Source organism: Manis pentadactyla, chromosome 4 (assembly GCF_030020395.1).
Source record: "Manis pentadactyla isolate mManPen7 chromosome 4, mManPen7.hap1, whole genome shotgun sequence".
Lineage (NCBI taxonomy): Eukaryota > Metazoa > Chordata > Mammalia > Pholidota > Manidae > Manis > Manis pentadactyla.
The window spans coordinates 178,853,139-178,872,450 of NC_080022.1; the positions used below are offsets into that span (position 1 = coordinate 178,853,139).

The 19,312-nt window shown below is 44.0% G+C and overlaps 1 protein-coding gene across 10 annotated transcripts in view; it reads left to right on the plus strand.

The window, feature by feature from the left end:
- ARSG (arylsulfatase G) overlaps positions 1-19,312 on the plus strand; it is a 146,506-nt gene that overhangs the window by 20,608 nt on the left and 106,586 nt on the right. Inside the window, exon 1 of one of the 10 annotated variants that reach the window (XM_036899816.2) lies at positions 318-576. The exons of 8 other annotated variants lie outside the window; for them this stretch is intronic. The gene's annotated coding sequence lies outside the window, so the exon portion shown is untranslated. Of the gene's footprint in view, positions 1-317; positions 701-19,312 lie in introns of those variants that run through there. One more of the 10 variants, XM_036899812.2, reaches the window with a different exon arrangement.

Below are 19,312 nucleotides of genomic sequence, written 5' to 3' on the forward strand. Positions count from 1 at the left end.
GCTCTGCGCGCCAGGCCCGACCGGACCCCGGCGCTTTGCCGCGCTGCAAGTGGGGAGCGCGGGCGTGCTCGGGGGCTCCTGAACCCGGTCTGCCAGCACCCCCAGCTCCCGGGCAGCCTCCCTTCCCGCAGCGCCCGCCGTGCCCACCGCCCAGTCCCGCCCGCGCCTTGAGGTCTGGGGACTGCGGGGCGGCGCGCTGGGGCCGGTTCCGCGCGGCGCTCGTGGCTGCGGCGGTTCCGCGCCCGCCCCGGGCAGAACAGGTTCCTTCCAGTTTGGGTGTGAGCTGCGCGCGCGGCGCCGCGGACCCCGAGTTCCTCCTCCGGCGCCCGCTTCCTCCCGTTTCGTTAACTTGCGCACCCCGCTGGTTCCCCTTTGGGCGGGGGAAGGAAGTGCCGCAGTGAGTCCCGGGGAGCCGGCGGCCCGGCTGCTACGGGTGCCTAGCTCTCCCCCCTTTGCTGCGGCAGCGACAGCATCTGCGTTGCGCGACAGGGATGTGAACAGCCGGGCTGAGTCAGCATCCCCGGGCCGGGGCGCGCGCTTATCCTCTCTTCCCGGCGGGAGGCGCAATCCACGCAGGTGCATGGCTACCTCGCCCGCGGGCAACCCGCTGTAGGGGAGGACCCGACGTAAAGGGAGTTCGTGATCCTCATCCCCAAGCCCCCGACCCCAGGGTCACTGTGAACGCAGCAGGTGCTGTAAGGTAAACATGGGGGGGGGGGGGCGGGACAAAGCAGTGTGCCTCATTCCGCGCATTTCGAAGCCCGCGGGGGCACAGACTTGGCTTCCTAATTTCCACCTCACATCCCGAGGGTCAGTCTGAGACCTGCTTGGAGACCAAGGCCTTATTCACCGCATTCCCCTGCCGACTTTGGCACCGGCTGTTGCGTTCACTAGGGTTTTGAGAACGTGGTTCTGATGTCAGAACCTCAAGAGAGCCGAGTCTGGGAGTGCATGCACGGAGGGTCGCCACCGGAAGGAGTCAGTGATCTGAATTTTAATAAATTTTGCAATCGCTGACTGATTTCTCTCATGATTTTAGGATAGGGTCTACTAGGTTGAATGCCATTATGTGCTATTAGAAGCTCTGGCGTGGGTTAGGTGGGGAGCAGGTGTCTTGGTGTAAAGTGTCCTGTTAATGGTCAGTATTGTACAGCCAGGACTCACTCAGTAGCTTTGCAATCTTGCTGGAGTAACTTTTTGGGACGTCAATTTCCAAATCCAAAAAATGGGCACAATAGTGTGTTCCTAGAATTGAGGGGTTTAATTTTTTATGCCTGCACATGCAGGTCGAAGTGACTGGAATGTGGCAAGCCCTCAGTCCACATTGGTTCTTACTGTTATTTTTGGCTGACCAAATCCAGTTGCTGACTCTAACACAGCGATTCTTTTTCAGAGTTGTTCTTTGACGAATCCACACCTAATGATATGTAGAAACTGATTTTAATCATTAAAATGAAAACAGTTTTAAAACAGGACTGCTGGTAAGTGTAATCTTTGATGTTTAGGATCGTACAGTGCATTAGGACCTGTCACTGCACTCAGGATGGAAATGTCATAGCTAATATGACAGTGTCTACTGTATTGAGCTTTTCCGAGGATCCTAGGGGGTGTAGCCCCTCATGTATGACCGAGTGACTCTAAGCAAGTCACCAAAGATCTTGGTGCTTCCAGCTTCTGGATTTTAAAAATCAGACATTGCCAAAAGCCCTGTGGGTGAATGATCGAGATAGCCCTATCAGAGTCACATTTGACCAAGGGGAACACTGGCTGTTGGGGAGGCATAACCATAATAATAGTAGTAAATGTATTGTTACTAATAATAACCATACCTACTCTTAATTTCTTGCAGTTTGCTTTATTCCCAACACTGTATTAAGTGCCACACATGTGATCTAATCTTACCACTGCAGCAACCTTTTACAGTTGACATTCATCCCATTTTATAGATGAGACATGTTGAGGCACAGAGGCGGCTGGAGGATTCACACAAGGCTTCACATTTATAGACACACAGTGACTCTTTGCAACTAAAGCTTGTCCAGAGATGACATCCGCCACCTGCGTTTGGATAATGAGAGGTGACTGGAAAATTCCTCGGCCTGGTCTTGCCAGCTCCAGACCAATGACTTTTGCCTGCCCTGGTTGGAGGCTGGCTTCACCTTGTTCACTCAGTCCTAGTGAGATGAAGCTTGAAAACCCCTGCTTTTATTTTTTCACTCCTCCAGGGAAAGCAAAGAGAAGGAGAACACTGCATTACCATGCTAAAAAACCCACCAAACAAAACACTCTGTTTAGTTTTAAATACCAACAAAACAACCTTTGGAGTCTGGAGTGTGGAACCAGAAAGATCAGGACATGAAGTTAAGGGTTCAGCTCCCCTCTTGCCTCTTCTGTTGTGTCTGTCGCAGCCCAAGTGCAGCAGAGCATCTCATATCCTGCGTTTACAGTTGGGTGAGGCCGTAATGATGCCCTGAAAAGTCCCTCAACATCTCAGGGAATAAATTGGCTCCTGAAAGCTATCCCCACTGCTCTCTCTTTTCTAGCTATTTTACTGAGGGTCATTTGCATGACAACAGATTCCTTTGTGGAAAGTTGGCCTGCCAGTTCTCCGTCAACATTTAGAGTCCTTCTAGTCTTCATGTTGGGTTGCTAGGCAGATATGACCCTGGCTTGCAAATAAGCTCCCTGCATTTACCAGCCCGTGAGAACTTAAACTTTGGAGTAAGTAGATTGAAAGGCATCTTGTCTGGAGCTCAGAGAGCAGAAAGCCTGCTTTCAAGGGCTGGGTCTTCAGAGCAGCCAGTGAAGAAGGGGAGATCTTGAGGGGGCTTCTCTAGGAGGTCTTGACTGCCCACCCATCCATTCTCCTTCTGTCTCTCCACCCATCCTCTCATCTAAGGGCCTGTGTTCCAGGTAACCCACATGTATTTAACTGAGGCCAATGCTTGCTTTAAAACCTTAAAGATCTACTTATCCAGACAGCAGAGAACCTCACAAACTTTCCCACTAGGAATGCTGATGTTCCAGGTAGATACGTTGAGTTTATCTTGCGGTTTGTAAGGCCTCATCCAACCACCACATTCAACAGTTTGAAGGAAAGCAGGTGTTCCTAAAGCAGGTTTGTCTGAGCACCTGCCATGGAGTTGACCTGTGCTCCGATAGGGTTCCACGGCTGGCCTTCTGCTGAACCAGAAACAGGGTCTACCTGGGGTGCCCTGCTCCCTCTGTGAACATCTCGGGGGAATACGGAAACACTGTGCCAGGGAAACTGCCTTTCGTCAAGTGAGTGTTTGTCCCACCCGCCCAAGTCCATCTTGTTAAAGATGGCTTTCCAGTGAAATCGTCTTATGCTTAATAATAATTTGTCCAAATTTATAATGTATGTTATGTTTGGTTACAAATTATCATTTACAATGATAGTTGTGATAGTAACTCAATCCAGAAGGGATTCTTTTAATACTAAGTATTTAAAAAATGGATTTCAATTTATACACAGTCTGTATTTCAGAGAAATAGGATAAAGTAAGTACTTTTGAACACTAAAGTGTATTGTATTGTGATACAGCCTTGAAAAAAAAGAAAAGTGACAGAAAATTTCCAACCTACTGAGAAATGTTCTTACATGGCTCTGGTGTTTATATTACACTGGATACATTTAAAAGAGTGTTTTCTATATACAAAAGCCAACATTTTATTATAAAAGTCAACATTTACAGATAACTGAAATGGTATCTTTTGTAGCTATGTTATGTTACAATGAAAGGTAACTTAAGACTGTGATGATGGTTTGGACTGAATGTGACCCCCTCCCACCACACTCCCAAGTTCACGGGTCAAAGCCCTAACTCCCTGTGTGACAGTATTTGGAGATGGGTCTTTGGGAGGTTGTTACGGTTAGAAGATGTCATGATGGTGGGGCCCTCAAGATGAAGAGGAAAAGAGAAATCTCTGAGAACACACACCAGGGAAAGACCCTGTGAGGACCTGGCAGGAAGGCAGCCGTCTGCTAGTCAGGAAAAGAGCCCTCACCAGAACTCTGACCTTAGACTTCCAGCTGCCAGAACTATGAGAAAATTAATTTCTCTCATTTAAGCCACCCAGGCTGTGGTGTATTGTTCGGGTAGCATGACCTGACTGATACGGAGGAGGTTTATTATTTTTCCAAATTCTTTTAGAGGAGACCCAAGAAAAAAAAGTTTGCAGGCCACTGAGTATGGCCCATGTTAATAGGAGGACAAGAAAGATGTGGTCCTGCCCTCATGGATAAGCTCTCTGGGGAGATAACACCCACCCAGGAGTCACCATAGTGGCCCATGTGAGGCCAGTGAGGGGGCTACATAACTGAGAGGTATGATGCAAGATGCTTTAAATGGTAAGATGCACATGAGCTGGGCCCTGGGGCCTGACCTTGAATCCCAGCCATGCTCTCACTAGCTATATATTCTTGGGCAAATTACTTGCCTTCTGTCTGCCTCAGTCTGCTCATCCATAAAAGGGGGATAATAGTAACGCCCACGGCTTAGGGTTGTTGTGGAGGGGCTTAGTGCTGTGCTTGGTAATGAGGAGGCTCTAACTCTTAGATGGAGGTGTTGGGAGGATGGAGATTGAGGCCTAGAACAAGTAGGAAAGACCTTGTAAGGATGGGTAAGGGGGAGGGGCAGAGGTGAAGAGCAGGTGAGAGAGAGCATGCTGGATTGGGGAGAGGGAGGTCATCTCCCCACCCATGGTGGTGTGGCCTCTGGTGATCTAACCTCTATCACGCTTGGTTACCTTTTGGTGCAGTGGTGCTTATGTGTCATGGGGTGCATCTCATTAACTCTGGAGTGAGTTTTATTTGATTGCAACACTGTTATTTGTTTCCAGACTTCTCAGTCTTCATTGTTTATTGCTGCTGAAGTTTTTCATCCTCTCACTAAAATAGAAAAAAAAAAAAAGAACATTGTCTTGAGGAGGTCTCTGTAACTATTGCAAGCCTGTTACAAAAGTTCTAAACACAAAACAAAAATCAAAATTCTCAGAACAAAGTGATTTTCTTCACATTGTTTATAGGAATAAATACATGCCCTATAAACATTTTATGACACAGTCATAGGTCACGAAATCTACTGGGAAGTGCTGGAAAGTGCTGGGTAGGGGACCACTGAGTTTTGCCCTGATGAAGTCAGGCTTTCTTTGGGTAATTGTTCAGGTTGCCCTGCCTGCCCATCATGTACCTCAAGGCTAACAATAAAAACCCGCTCCCCTGCTATTTCTTGCCTAAAGGGAGATGCAGGCTTTCCCCCTGTGTTATCTAAATACACCCAGCCTGGCCTGCTGCACCCTGGAACAATACAGTGTTAAGCTTCTCTTTTAATCTATTAGGAGCTGTGCATCCCCACATTTTCAGATGGCTGGGGGATGATGCAAAGCTGGAAGAGGGTTCAGGACTGTAGTATAGACAGGAGGCAAGGTGGGATCCTGGGCTGCGGTAGTGGGCGGAGGGCTAAGGCCCCCAAAAGTGAGCCCAAATAACTAGTAGGAGTGCCTGGTGGTGCAGTGGGTGCAGGGAGCATCCATTCTTCCATTCCAGCCCCATTGCTCCTCCATCAGGCAGCTCCTGCTCATCACAACCCATTCGAGAATCCTGCTAAATGCAGTCATCTCCCGGGTCACAAAGCCACACCCCAGAGGATGCGGTCCCTCCTCTCCAAGCATGTACTGTCAAGTTCAGAAGACAGGACACTTGTGGTTAGTACCTAACTCAGCATTTCAACAAGTGCACTTTTACAGGTGAGGGTGACAGAGGAAGAACCCAGAAAGGGCACCTGCAGTGAGGGACGTGAGCCCGAGCTGGGCCTTCAGGGCAGACCTGGCCATAGTGGCTTGTGTTAGAAACTTGCATCCATCTGTCAAGTACTGATTGCACACCCTCGGGGCTAGGTACTGGGATAATGCTGTGTGTGCATGAAACAGAATCTCTGCCTGTATGGAATTTATATCCTAGATTAAAATTGTAACTCCAGAATTTATATCCTAGAGTTGTGGACTTTTCTTGCTGGACCCTCTAGCCCACTGTCACCAAAAGTTCTTCTGGGTGTTCCTGGTATTAAAATGTGACTCCCATTTTCAATTAGCATCAGCAAAAGGAGATCTCCCGCACACCCACTCTACATCCTGACCTGACCTCTTACTGTTAAGTTGTCTAAAACCAGACTGGCAGGCTGTACAGTACCCTGGTGGGCAGTGTGCTTCACAGACCCTGCACACTGTCAGCAGAGTCAGCCCAGGCAGAGGGACCTGGCTCAGGTTTAGCCAAAATGGCACAGACAGCCGTGGGATTGTGTGACATGGAACTAGAGTTTGGAGCTTTGCAAATGCAAACCAGAGCCACCCTTCCCCTTCCCTTTGATGTAGTGTCCTTGGTGTTTGTAGCTTCTACCTTCTCTGGGTTCAGCATCTCACAGCAGAGCATGCTGACAGTTATGACTCAGCCAATAGCTGCAGGGAGTCTGGATTTCACCATCTATGCTGAGAATAGTTTTATTTAATATTAATTTTAGTAATGCTTTGGGCTTGCATAGTACTTTTTCAAAGGGTTCTCATATTTGTTATTTCTTTATTCTCAAAACAGTCTAGAGTTGGAGTAACAATAGCCCACGTTTCCTGAGCACTTACTGAGAGCAGATACTTAGTGTTAGATCATTTCATTCTCATGTTGTGTTTCGGGTGGGGGAAGTTTACTATGGCTCTGTTTCTCAGGTAAACTGGGAAACTGAAGCACAGAGAAATCTGGTAACTTTGAGGTCACATAGCCAGTGAATGACTATGTTGAGCCCTGGCCACACATTCTTCTGGAAACAGGTCAGCACATCTAAATCAGTTCCCCAAAAGGCAAAGGTACCAAGTAAAAGTTTCACTGGGTCAAGCATTCCCGCCACCCCTCCAAATTGATCTTTTCCTTACTTCTGCCCCTGCATCAGCCTCAGAGGTTATCAGATAAAACTTGGCTGGAATCCATCTTGGTTGGCTTGGGAAGCCATAACAAACTACTACAGACTGGGTGGCTTAAACAACTTTTCTTACAGTTCTGGAGGCTGGGAAGTCTTAAGTTCATGGGGCAGGCTACTGTGAGTCCCACTAAGAACTCTCTTCCTGGGTGGTGGACATCCACCATCTTGTTTTTGAAGCTTCTTGCTTCCCCTGTCAGAGAGAACAAGGTGTCTCCTACCTCTTAGTCTAAGGGCAGTAGTTCCATCCTGAGGGCCCCGCCCTCATGACCTCATTTTATCCTCATGACCTGTCCCAAAGGCTGCATAGCTCCAACACCATCACATTGAGGTTTAGGGCTTGACACAGGAATTTTAGGAGAACATTCAAGCATATTTCACTGTAGAGGTGGAAGAGATCTCGGGAAAGGGTAAACCTGCAAAAATAGAAAGTATTTAATAGAAAGTTCCTTACTGTCATGCAAACATGACACAGGAAAAAAATGAAACCTTGACACATGAACCACTGAGGGATCTTCACATAACAGGGAGAAAGGTGAATGAGATGGGCTCCCAGAAGAACTGAGCCTGAATCTGAGCTTACTTCTGGATCTAAAAGTCAATTAACAGGGGTGCTGGGAACGTTTTAAATGGCACCATGGGATGCTGTCAGCCAGATCCAAAATCTGAGAAATTGTATAGGACAGACAACCAAATTTATTTACAAATATACTGTAGGGAAGAAAGAGGAGGAAATTCCACATGAAAAGAGAAGAGACACATGAAGCAAATGCAGTGTGCGGTGGACTTTGTTTGGATCCTGATTGATCAGAAGAAACCATTAAAAAAAATCAGTGATACAATAGAGGACATTTAAACAATGGATTTTGGGTGATACTAACAAATTATTAGTTTCAAAAAGGGGCTACTAATAGAATTGTAGCTGTATTTAAAAAGAATCCTGATCTTTTGGAAAACCATATAAAAATATTTGTGGATGAAATTACACAATATCAGGTCTGCTTCCAAGTAATCCAGTGTATGTGGAAGATGAGGCATGGGAGGCTGGAAAGGAGACAAATGAAACTTAACAGGCTATGTGTTGATAATTGGTGAATCTGGATGTCGGGTACAGATGCATGCGGTTCCCAACTTTGCTGTGTTTGACAGGTTCCATACCAAAATGTTTAATATTAAAGTTAAAGCTTCATAAAAAAAGTCCTAAAACATTTGGCAAACAGGCCTTCAGGGAGTGGGTGTCTTAGTTGAGCTTGAGCCCTTCTGGCTTGCCCATACCACTCATGATATTTCTTCTTTAGTGGAAGATAGAATTTGAGAAAGGATGTTGTTCAGAAACCCATCAAGTCTCACTGTTTTCCTGACTCATGTTCAAGGACCCGATGTAACTTTTGCAAGGCTGCTGAGTTTGTAGGTGCCTGGCATGGTGCCCCCTCAGCTCTCTCCGTTTGGCTCCTGTCACAAGGCTCCCTTCTGTGACAGTCCCAACTAGAGGTTCCAGCCTAACGGTGGGATGGATGTCACATGTGCCCTGTGGATGAGTTTCCTGGCATTGGGGGTTCACAGAAGTGATATTCCTAACAGCAGGTCTGGCTTGAGATTTTCAAGCTTAAAAAAAAAAAGCATTTTAATTATCTAAGTGGAATTGTTCTCCCAGTCCAGATGGAGGCATCCTCAGAATTCAGTTGTAAGATAAATACGGGGGTGTGTGATATACACCATTACTGAAGTTAGCACTGCTGTATGGTACGTTTGAAAGTTGCAAAGAGAGTATAGATCTCCTTTGTGTTAGCTCTTCATATTAAAATACAAAATTCAAGTAAATTTGAAGATCTAACTGGTTTTATTAAACCATTCATGAATCAGGCAGCATCCCTTCCAGCAAGCAGAGAGCTGTTTCCAGGAATTGTACCAAATGTAAGGTTTTTATACACGGGAGTGTGGGGCAAAAAGTTACTAGTATAAGAGCTTAGGGGATGTTTCAGTTACGGTCACCGGCCCTTGGGAGGAGCAGGGGGTCTTAGGCAGATGACCTCACTAGGACTTTCCAAATTGATTGGTTTAAAATCCCACTCCTGGGAGAGGCTGAAACTGCAGTTAGCTTGGGCATTCAGCCCCAGTGACTTGGCCTAGAAGCGACCCCATGTTGGGCCTGTGTTTTTAATGCAAGGAAAAAAAATGCATTTTTCTCTTTTCTTATGTCTAAATGAAATGATCGATGTTAACTAAACTTATTGGGGTGATTATTCTGCAATATATGTAAGTCGTCATGTACCCCTTAAACTTACACATACTGTGTGCCCATTATATGTCAATAAAACTTAAGAAAAAAAATATAAAAGGAAAAAAAAAAGATTGCCTTTGCATCTTCTATTGGACTAAGAGTGAGTCCCCACAGATACACCCTAAGAAAGCTGTGTTTCTGATTCGGCCAGCCCCTGACTGGTGGTGGGCTCTAAGGGCAAAGAGAGGGGCTCTGAGGATGTTCTTTGCACATAGACATAAATAACCTGAATTGTCTTGGTTACCATGGTAACTGGATTTTCTTCTCCACTTGGCCCTGGATTAGGGTGTGGCAAAACGGAAGGAGGTGCTCACGGTCAGGGTCATGGGGGTGCAGGGTGGGCACTTGAGGGGGTGAATCAAGTTGCCTTCTTGAATGTTGTGCCCTAGGCTTGCCTCCCCCTAGCACCCTCCCTCTCCTGGGCTCACCCGGACCGATGCCATGCATGCCTAACTTCTGAACTTCTTACCTGCTACCCAGCAACAAGTTAGTTTATTCTCAGCAGAGCAGCTGGACGGATTCTGTAACCTTATATCAGAACCTGCCGCTCCTGCTCAAACCCTCCTCCAGCCCCCCTGTCACTCAGTAAAAGCCTGCCTTCCTCTTGGCCTCTCTGAGCACTGGCCCTTCCTCACCCCCTGTGCCTACAGTGCTGTCTCTGCCGCTCCTCCCCCATGTGCCAGCCTTATTTCCCTTGTCCCTCCTTCGGCCTAGCCTTCTTTGGAGACGTAACTTCCCCTCGCTGCGTGGCTCCCCCCTGTGCCTCCTGCAAAGCCTTATAGAAGGGTCACCTTCTCAAGCGGCTGGCCTTGACCTCCTCTTTAACTTTGCACCTGCTCACCCCCACCCTCCCGACCCCCCTCCTGCTTTGGTTTTTCTCCCTAGCACTTGGGTTTTTACCCATTTTGTTTCTTTCCGCCATTAGACTGTAAGCGGCTGAGGACAAGGGTTTTCGTCTTTCACTCAGTGCTGCGTGTGCCGCGCCAGGATCAAGAACTGTCATTCCGTCCATATTTGCTGCATGGAGATGTTGAGGAGGAACACATTTCCTCTCCTCCTTGAGCTAGCTTCTAGCTAGTCTAGGAAGCAAACTGAGGGGAGACAGGTCAACAGGAGAAAAAAAGCAAAGTTTAATTACGTACTTACATATAGGGAAGCCATAGACATGAGTTCCAAAGACAGGGAGAAGTGTGGAATATATGCCATCCCGAACCCGGGACAAAGGGGTGGGGGTCTGAGACTTCAAAGGAAAAGGGAAGGTAATTCACAGGAATATGATGAGAGTAAATGTTTCATAGACAAAATGCTTGGTGTGTTCCAGGCCCAAACAGAAACAGTGGGGAACAGAATTTTTATCATTCTCAGCCACAATCCCTCCCTGTCCACCACCCCTAGTTCACATTATCATATAGCTTCTATGGTGGTAACTCTCCTCCTGGGGTGGTTCCTCTATCTAAATTCTTTTTATGCAGCTGGGGGAGGGGGCGATGGGAGGTCAAAATGTCTTCCTGAGTCTATTGGGCCTTGGTGATTTTCAGCCCAAAATAATCTGCATGTTACAATGGCACATCTTGGGGCAGCCTGCTCTGGTGCCTAACAGGTCCCCCCTCTGAAACTTCCCTGGAAGTTTCACGTTAAAAATTGAGGTGGTAAATGTTCCATCTCATCGAATCAGTCTAGGTCAGTTCAGCTGAGTGATGAAACAGACATGTTCCCAAAGTTTGGCCTATGGTTCAAGTAATCAAGTATTAAAGAGACATTTCTATGGAAACAAAAGGAAAACAAAGGTTAATGGTTGGAGCAAATTATAAACCCAGTGTCAGCCCCGGGCACTGCCAGTGAGCTTTCTGGATGTCAGGCTCCAAGCATCCTCAGAGCGCGTGCAGGCAGTGGCAACTTGACATTTTCCTGGTTTGTTGTCATATGTCTCTGGTGATCTTTGAGCAGGAAGATTGCCTAAACATGGGCTATGGCAGTGATTTCTATCTAGTTCATATCAAGACACGGCTTCAGGAACAAGGGCCATTTTAGTTCTCGATGATTCCAAGTCTCAAGGATGGGAGGAAAATTGAAAACCATAGTTTGGAGAGTGGGAGCCAGACATTGGAGGAAACTAGAAAAATTCAGCATCCTCTCCAGTTTACAATGAACAATGTTTGAATCTAATAATCCATAAAAGTGCACTATTGAAACATATCCTTAAAGTCACCCTCATATTTGTTAGAGGCAACCATACTAAGACTAATTTGTTTGTAAAATAAGTTTAGCTTCAGAACATTTGGCCTAATTATTTACATACGTGCAGCAAGAATAGCAATTGATCACATAGGCTCTTTCACATGTGCTTTGCTGGAACTTTTCATAAGGAATTTCAGGTTGAACTTTTAAAGGCCTCTTGAGGTCAGGAAAGCCAGCCAAGGATTTGCCATCAGACTTTGTATGCAATACCTAAAGATTTGGGTGAATTCCTCTCCTCGACGTCCCTAAGATATTCTGAGGTTCCTGCACCTGCCAAGAAATGACCTTCCTTACTCACCTGATGAGGTTGCTGGGAACCCTGCAAGCAAGGTACCAAGCTGATTCTTCCAGTGCACTTTACTGGCCCCATAAAGTCAACCCTAGATCCTTAAAGCCGTCTGGTCATATCTGAGTCTGTGCACATCTGTCAATTATAACGTTCCAGTCAAAGCCTTGGTAATATAACCATTTCCAATTGTGTCCTCTTATAAGGAGAACAGATCCTTACTGAACTTGTGTAAATAAATATATTGCCATAAAATATAAACATACTCACTGAGAGTTTCTAAATTCTGGAGGGATCAGGGAGAGAAAGATACATGTTCCTGTTCGGCTTACAAAGATAATTTCCCAAATTGCTGTAAGTCATAGAGGCTTAAGAAAAAGTGTCCTTAAATCCGGAGAAACAAAATGTTTCAAACAAAAGTCATAAAAATTAAAATCATCTCCCTTGGTTCATTTAGTTCCATGTTATTAAATCTTGTCTTGCTTAAATCCAGTTTTTTCACTAGTTCCAGAGTGAAATAGTAACTGTCTATAAATGACAGAAGACTTAAAGATGGCATTGGTTACAGATCTGATGAGAGTTTATCATAATGCAGTTGACAAGGAAATTTGGTTATTTCTGTAATATACAACATTCAATAACTTTAATTAAAGTGATAACATACCAGGACATATAAGATTTCTATGAATTTCATATAGTTTCTTGAACACATTTTAATAACATTTTTCCACACCAATAAAATCTAAGGCTTAGCATCCCTTATTTGACAATGGTTCCTGTTTAACTTAGGTTACCCAATAGGTAAATTAGAGGCAAAAAGGACTTTTAGAATTCGATTTTGGGAAGTCGTCAAACATATCAAAAGGTTTGAACTAAATAGGATCACATATCATTATGAAATCAATACTTATTCATTCATCCAAAGTGACAATAAAAGATTTTAAAGACAAACACAGAAAGTCACATAGTTGTTAGCAAAACTTAGCTCTTGTAATATTACGATTTGTTTAAGTCCTCAAAAGATGTGATTCAGACAACATGAAGCCCGAGAAAGTGTGCTGATGAAACAATTAGAAAATCTTTTATACTCTCTTGATATTTTAAGGGTAGACCAATAATTCAAGGAGACTTTGTCCTTTTAACAGACAGAAAACAAAATTCTAATCTTGCCGTGTACTTTATATTAAAATTCATTTAATCTTAGGCAGCATGACCACACATTAAATTTCTTTTCAGAGATTCCTTTCACAGAAATCTCCTACAATTTTCTATTTCACTTTTAGATTTTTGTCCTATTTTCTCTCTTTCCCAGACTCTCTAGGACAATTAATTTTCTCTACCCTTAACAAAACTACATTTCCATTCCTCAGACCTTCTTTCCCCTAAAGCACACATCCTCCTTTTCTTGCATGTAGAGATGTTTCCCTTATTATTTCAAGTAGTCTTAATTAGAACTTAAAACCCTTAGAAACCTTAATTTTCAGTGAAAACTATGAAGTAAGCTATTGCAAAATACTACACCAGCATCCTTTGACTGGCAGTTCTGTGAATACACTTCTTCAGTTCTAGAAACAGGCTTCTTCATGGTACAGTCTTTCAGTAAGTGTAAAACATGTTTACTAACAGACCCAAATTATCTTGGTTTCTTTGTAATAAGGAACCCCAAAGTAGATAAACCTATGTTCAGTAATTAATGTTCATTATTTTATCTTATTTGAAAATCATCTAGATGGTCGATGAATTTAACTTATTCTCATGCTTAAAACTTTAAGGTTTCAAGTTAGCAAAAAGATTTACAAGGTGTTTTATGTACATATATCTTAACACATGATTATTTCTAAAAAGTTCACCTACTACATCTATTTAGTTTATTTGTTTCAACACCCATGCCTAGATTATTTATAAAGGCTTCATTAGACATCAAAGTCAGCCATTTCCACAAGCCTTCTTTTAAAAAGATTTATCAGATAACATCAACTTATATGATTTTTAAAGTAAACCTAGGCAGAATAAGTTTTAATTCTAATGCTTATAACTCTAAAGACATGTCGATTTTACTTAAATCAATCTTAGACTAGCTTTAATTTACCAAAGATTATCCAGATCAGGTGAATTTGAAAAGCATTTGTGTTAGTTTCCATCAAAATGTGAGACTTTAGGAATGTCCAATTCTTGCAAGTGTTTGTTTTTAAACCAATTAATTTTAGCAATATCATCCTGAGGTAGAAAAATATCTCCCACTTAAAACAAAGGTCACGTACACAAACAAATATAAAAACAGCTGCCAAGATTTTATAGTTACTAATATTTGTAAAGATTATATTTACCTAATTCTAATTTCTAAATATTTCCCTTCTTTCTCTCTGGTTTTCCTGATGAGAAACTTGCCTCTGAAGTCTGTATTTTAAAGGTCCTAAGAAAAATGGAGGTAGAAAATTTATCACAAAAGCACAGACAAGAGTATCTAAGTTTTCTTCCAGGGTTGAGTCCTGGGGAAAACATATTTTCCTACTATCAGAAGTCTATCGTAATATTAAAATTTTTCCTTTTCTCAAGTCCAAGACAATCCTGTTTTGAAATGTTCTAATTTTTTATACTATTAAGAAGCATTTTAAGATGAATAGGCAAGGTCTGGATTTTTAAATAGAAGTAACCTGGGCTTTGAATTGTTTTTAGACTCCCCATCCCTGGTCTTGCAAAGACTCAATTTGCATAACAAGGACTGATGTAGTCATTCTCCTATATTGAAATGTGTTTCTTTCCTTCTGGGTACATTTAATTAGGGAGAAGGCCTAGAAAAATTCTATCAATATCTCAATATGTTTCCAGTTTGGCCCCAAATGCTATCATAGTTATTAAATCCTTCTTACTGTATAGTCAGATTTCAGCTGGGACAAACTGTAAATTTTTCTGGCAGCATTAAACAACTCAAGAAGCATCCTTAAAGGGATGAGAAAGACATTGACAAGGTCTGTCTGGAGTTACTCCCAAAGATAACCGAAGCAAGAAGCAACAGAGCGCACGTGCCAGGCAGACAGAGAGCCAAGGAGACGGGCAGGAAGGCAAAAGCTATTCCAGGGGGTCTGGATTTTCTAAAGAAGGGGCATCGTGAAATCCCATTTCCCTCCCTCTCCAGCCCCAGAACATTGGCCTTCTGTTGATCTTTTGCAGGAGGGCCTCCCAGAACTTTCATCAACTGCTTTCCTCCTTAAGAGGGTTGTGAATAGTCCCTAATCTTTTTAACTCCCCTCTAAATTTGGTAGGATTTTCTGAAAGTGGAGGTTAAAGGGCTTTTATAATTTAAAATATCCGCTGCTATCCCGGATACATGAAATTTTCTTTCTCAGTGCGGGGGTCTAGGATTCATCTACAAGGGACATGGCAGGGGGATGCCTGAGCGGGGAGCATCTGATTACAAGAGCCCTGAAAGTGGGAGGAAAGCAGGCCTTACTTCAGACTCACGTTCTTGTTAAACTCACGTTCTGGCTTCCAGCATTTCCTTGAGTGACCTGTATTCTTTGGGCTTAGAGATTAGGTCGAAGTATTCCTTACACATCTATAGGGAAAGGAAGTTAAAACAGGCATATGGGGCTAGATTTGAAGGGGAATTTACGTTGAATGTGGACATAGTTTTTGTTCTAAGCCTACTTTTAGTTATTCTTGTCAAAGGAATCCCTATAGTTAAAATTATATGGATAAGACAATTCAGAGCTCTTCCATAAGGACTTTTTTTTTCTTTCCAGTTTAGCCAATTTAAAGGATCCACTGTCTGACCGTTGACAAGTGGGATCTTAATAGTGACTCAAACTAATAAGCTTTTCTACGGAAAGACCGAGAGGGAACTTTCCAGGCTTAAACTAAAGGTGCAAGGGGCATCCCTAGAGAAAAGATGGTGCAGCCCGCATGGTACAGAGTTCACCTCCATAGCCTAAGAAGGCAAATAACCTTCGTTGCACAGGTAGTAAGGATGGTGTAGTGGGAACGATGTCTCTGATCTCCTGCAAATGTGAGATGCCTCCAGTCACAGATCTGCTAATGTGTGACTCTGGCAGGTGATACTGGAATGGGACCTTTCCAGCATTAACAAGTGACCAAGGATGAGACTACAAAAGTCCCTTAAGGGTTGGGACCTTGGGACAAACTCCCCTGAGAGCTGGCACAACCAGACAAATGACACATTTTCAGATCCGCAGCCTGTGGGGCTGCCCACCAGGTGCGTGCCTCACTGCATCCTCTGGGTGGGGGCAGCCAGAGAGAGAATGTCCTCACTGGTCACAGAGCCAAGCTCTCAAGACACACAACAAGACCCAAGGGAAACTTACCTGCACATTAACAGCTTTAGTCAAGACTTGGTTCTCCTTGGAAGCTAAGTTAATACCTAGGAAGATGTGATACTGGTTGGGGACTAAATGGTGTTTTATGGTGTATCTCGTTGCACAGAGATTTTCTTGAGGTTGATAGGTGACCTAGTGTCCATCTAACGTATTCCGTGGCCAATTTATCCTATCATGGGAGTCTCCCTGAGGTGGCAGGTGCTCTAACAGTCTTTAACTGCTTGATCTGTGCCCACCAGTTCTGCAGCTCTGGCTTCCAAGTTGTCCCTAGGCAACAGCCTTGAGCTCCTGGCTGCATTTACAAATGACACAAAAGACACAGCCAGAGAGAGCCAAAGACCATATCTGGGAGGAAATGGATCTGCAAAAACCAAGAGTCCTCAACCAAATTGACCAAGAGTCGTCAAGCCCAAGGAACTAGTTCTGCAACATTTTCTCCTGTTCATGCAAATTTAAAGAGTGTCACCAGTCTCAGTCCATCAGACCCTGCAGACAGAGATTCCAGGAGGCTGACATGGTAAGAAACCTTCCCTCCCAAAGGCTGTTGCCCGATGTCCTGGAATCTCTCAGTTGCAGCAGCCTGTGAGTGAGCGATGTCCAGGAAGTTAAAGTATCCTGCCGACTACACCAGCTTTTGGGGAGGAAGAAATTTCCTCTATCCCTTAATGTTCTTCTAGCTGGTCTAAGAATCAAATTGACATGAGACAGGTTAATAGGAGAAAAAAGCCAAAGCTTAATTATGTACCTAAAGGGAAGTCATAGCCATGGGTTCCAAAGAGAGTCAGGGAGAATGAGGTATGTACGCCCACCTGAACCAAGGAGAAGCAGGTAGGGGTCTGAGACTTCAAAGGAAAAGGGAAGTAATTCTCAGGAGTATGAAAAGACTAAATGCTTGGTAAACAAAACTCTTGATGGGCCCCACAGAAACAATGGGGTGCAGAGAGGCATTGTAACATTCTTAGCCACAATCCCTCCCTGTCCACCACCCTGAGTTCACATCATCATATAGCTTCTATGGTGGCAGCTCTCTTCCTGGGGTGGTTCCCCCAGCTGAATTCTTTTTATGCAGTTGTGGGGTGGGAGGTCAAAGTGTCTTCCTGAGTCTTTGGGGTTGATGGTTTCCAGCTCAGAGAATCTGCATGTCACAGTGGCACATCTTGGGGCAGCCTGCCCTTGGTCCCTACAGATGACACTGCACCGGGGAATCGTTTCAGTCCACACGTGGGCAGCTGGCGCCCTGGGCCCCTCCTGGCAGCCCCATCTCGCAGATGTGTGACTCCTGGCCCCAGCCAGCGCACCGTGTTCTGATTTGGCGGTTAAAACAACATTACTCTGCAACCAGAGATCACACTCCCCCTGCTCCTTTGTCTTTTTTGGCCTCAGCTCATCAGAAGCTTTGTCTCTGGAAAACCAACAGAGCCCTCTGCCAAAAAGGTCTGCCCAACCTTCTTGTTATTTCAGCTGTTTTCAAGGCCCTCTAGCAAGCTGCTTGGCCACAGGGAGGCCCATGGGGAGCTAGGTCAGGTGATAGACTTCCAGCCCCGGGGTTCAGATTCTGCAAAGTGCATCTTCAGGTTGCCCCATCTCGTTTGATTCTCAGCCCTTCTGGCCAGCAGCCTGTCTGTTGGTCATTCTGCTGCTTATGAGTGCCTTTACCCATAAGCAAGCCCAGAACCTAAAGGAAGGCCTGTCCTTAGCAGAGCCAGCAGCCTTGCTTTACCCTAGGATCATAGAGAACGCAGATCATTGCAAAGCTGGTTGGCAGCTAAGGTCTACTGATACCTGGGGAGCACTGAGACACGAGCAGTGGTTCATATTCATGCTCAGCAAGGATCTCTCCCTTTCAGTTCTGCCCTGATAGAACAGATGGGTACTCTTTGTGGGGCTTGTTGAGTAAGGTGGTCAAGGAACCCCATGGAAGGAGGGTTGAAAACTTTATTTGCTAAAGACTCCCCTTTTCTTTCTTAGCCCACGTGAGGGCTCCACACCTGTGTTCACTCTCCCTTCTGGGAGGTGAAGGGTGAGGCAGAAAGAAAAAGATAAGACACTGAGCTCAAAGTCTCAGCTTGGATCTTGTGAAAAACTTCCCCCAATTGATTGACAAATAAAAATTGTATATATTTATTGTATTCAAGGTGATGTTTTGATATACACATACATTATGAATGATTACCATAATCAAAGTAATTAACAATCCATCACTTTACATAATACTGTTTTAATTTTTTGTGGGGAGAAAATTGAAGGTCTACTCTCTTAGCAAATTTCAAGCATGCAATACAGTATTGTCAACTATAGTCACCATGCTAATCACTATTGTTAACATTAGATCCCCAGAAGTTATTAGTACTGCATAACTGAAAGCTTGTGCTCTTTGCTCATGTTTGTGAACCTGTCCCCCCTGCCCCATGACCAGTCCCTGGCAGCCACCATTTTATGCTCTGCTTCCATGAGTTTGTCTGTTTTAAACAGTTCCACATACAAGTGAGATCAGGCACTATTTGTCTTTCTGTGCCTAGCTTATTTCACTGAACATAATGTCCTCCAATTTCATCCAGGTTGTTGCAAATGGCAGAATGTTCTTTTTAAAGGCTGCATAATATTCCATTTAAGGCTAAATTATACATACATATTCTTATTTAATTTATTTAGTTATACAGCACATTTTCTTTATTTAATTCATTGATGGGCACTTAGGTTGTATCCATATCTTGGCTATTGTGAGTAATGTTGCAATAAACATGGGGGTGCCAATATCTCTTTAAGATCCTGATTTCATTTCCTTTGGATATATACCTACATCCATGTGCTGGATCATGTAGTCATTCTATTTTTAAGTTTTTGAGGAACTTCCATACTTTTTTCCATAATGTCAGCTTGACTCTTAATCAAAGTCCATGGCTTGCTCAGAGTCCAGTCTTTGAATGTTTGATTTGCCTTTTCACTGTCGTTAAAAATAAATAAATGGGGAAAGGATTATATGTCTCCTTGGAGGTATGGACATGAAGGATAATGTAATGGTGTAGTGGCTAAATTAGCTTATTTCCATTTGGTAAAAATTTAAGTTAATGAGTCTCTTTGAAAATCCTCAAAGGAATGTTTTATCATGGAACTCTTAAGAAAAACAATCTGTTTATTTATGTTACTACCTTAATTTTAGCTTTTTTCTTATGTGCATTTTTTTCCC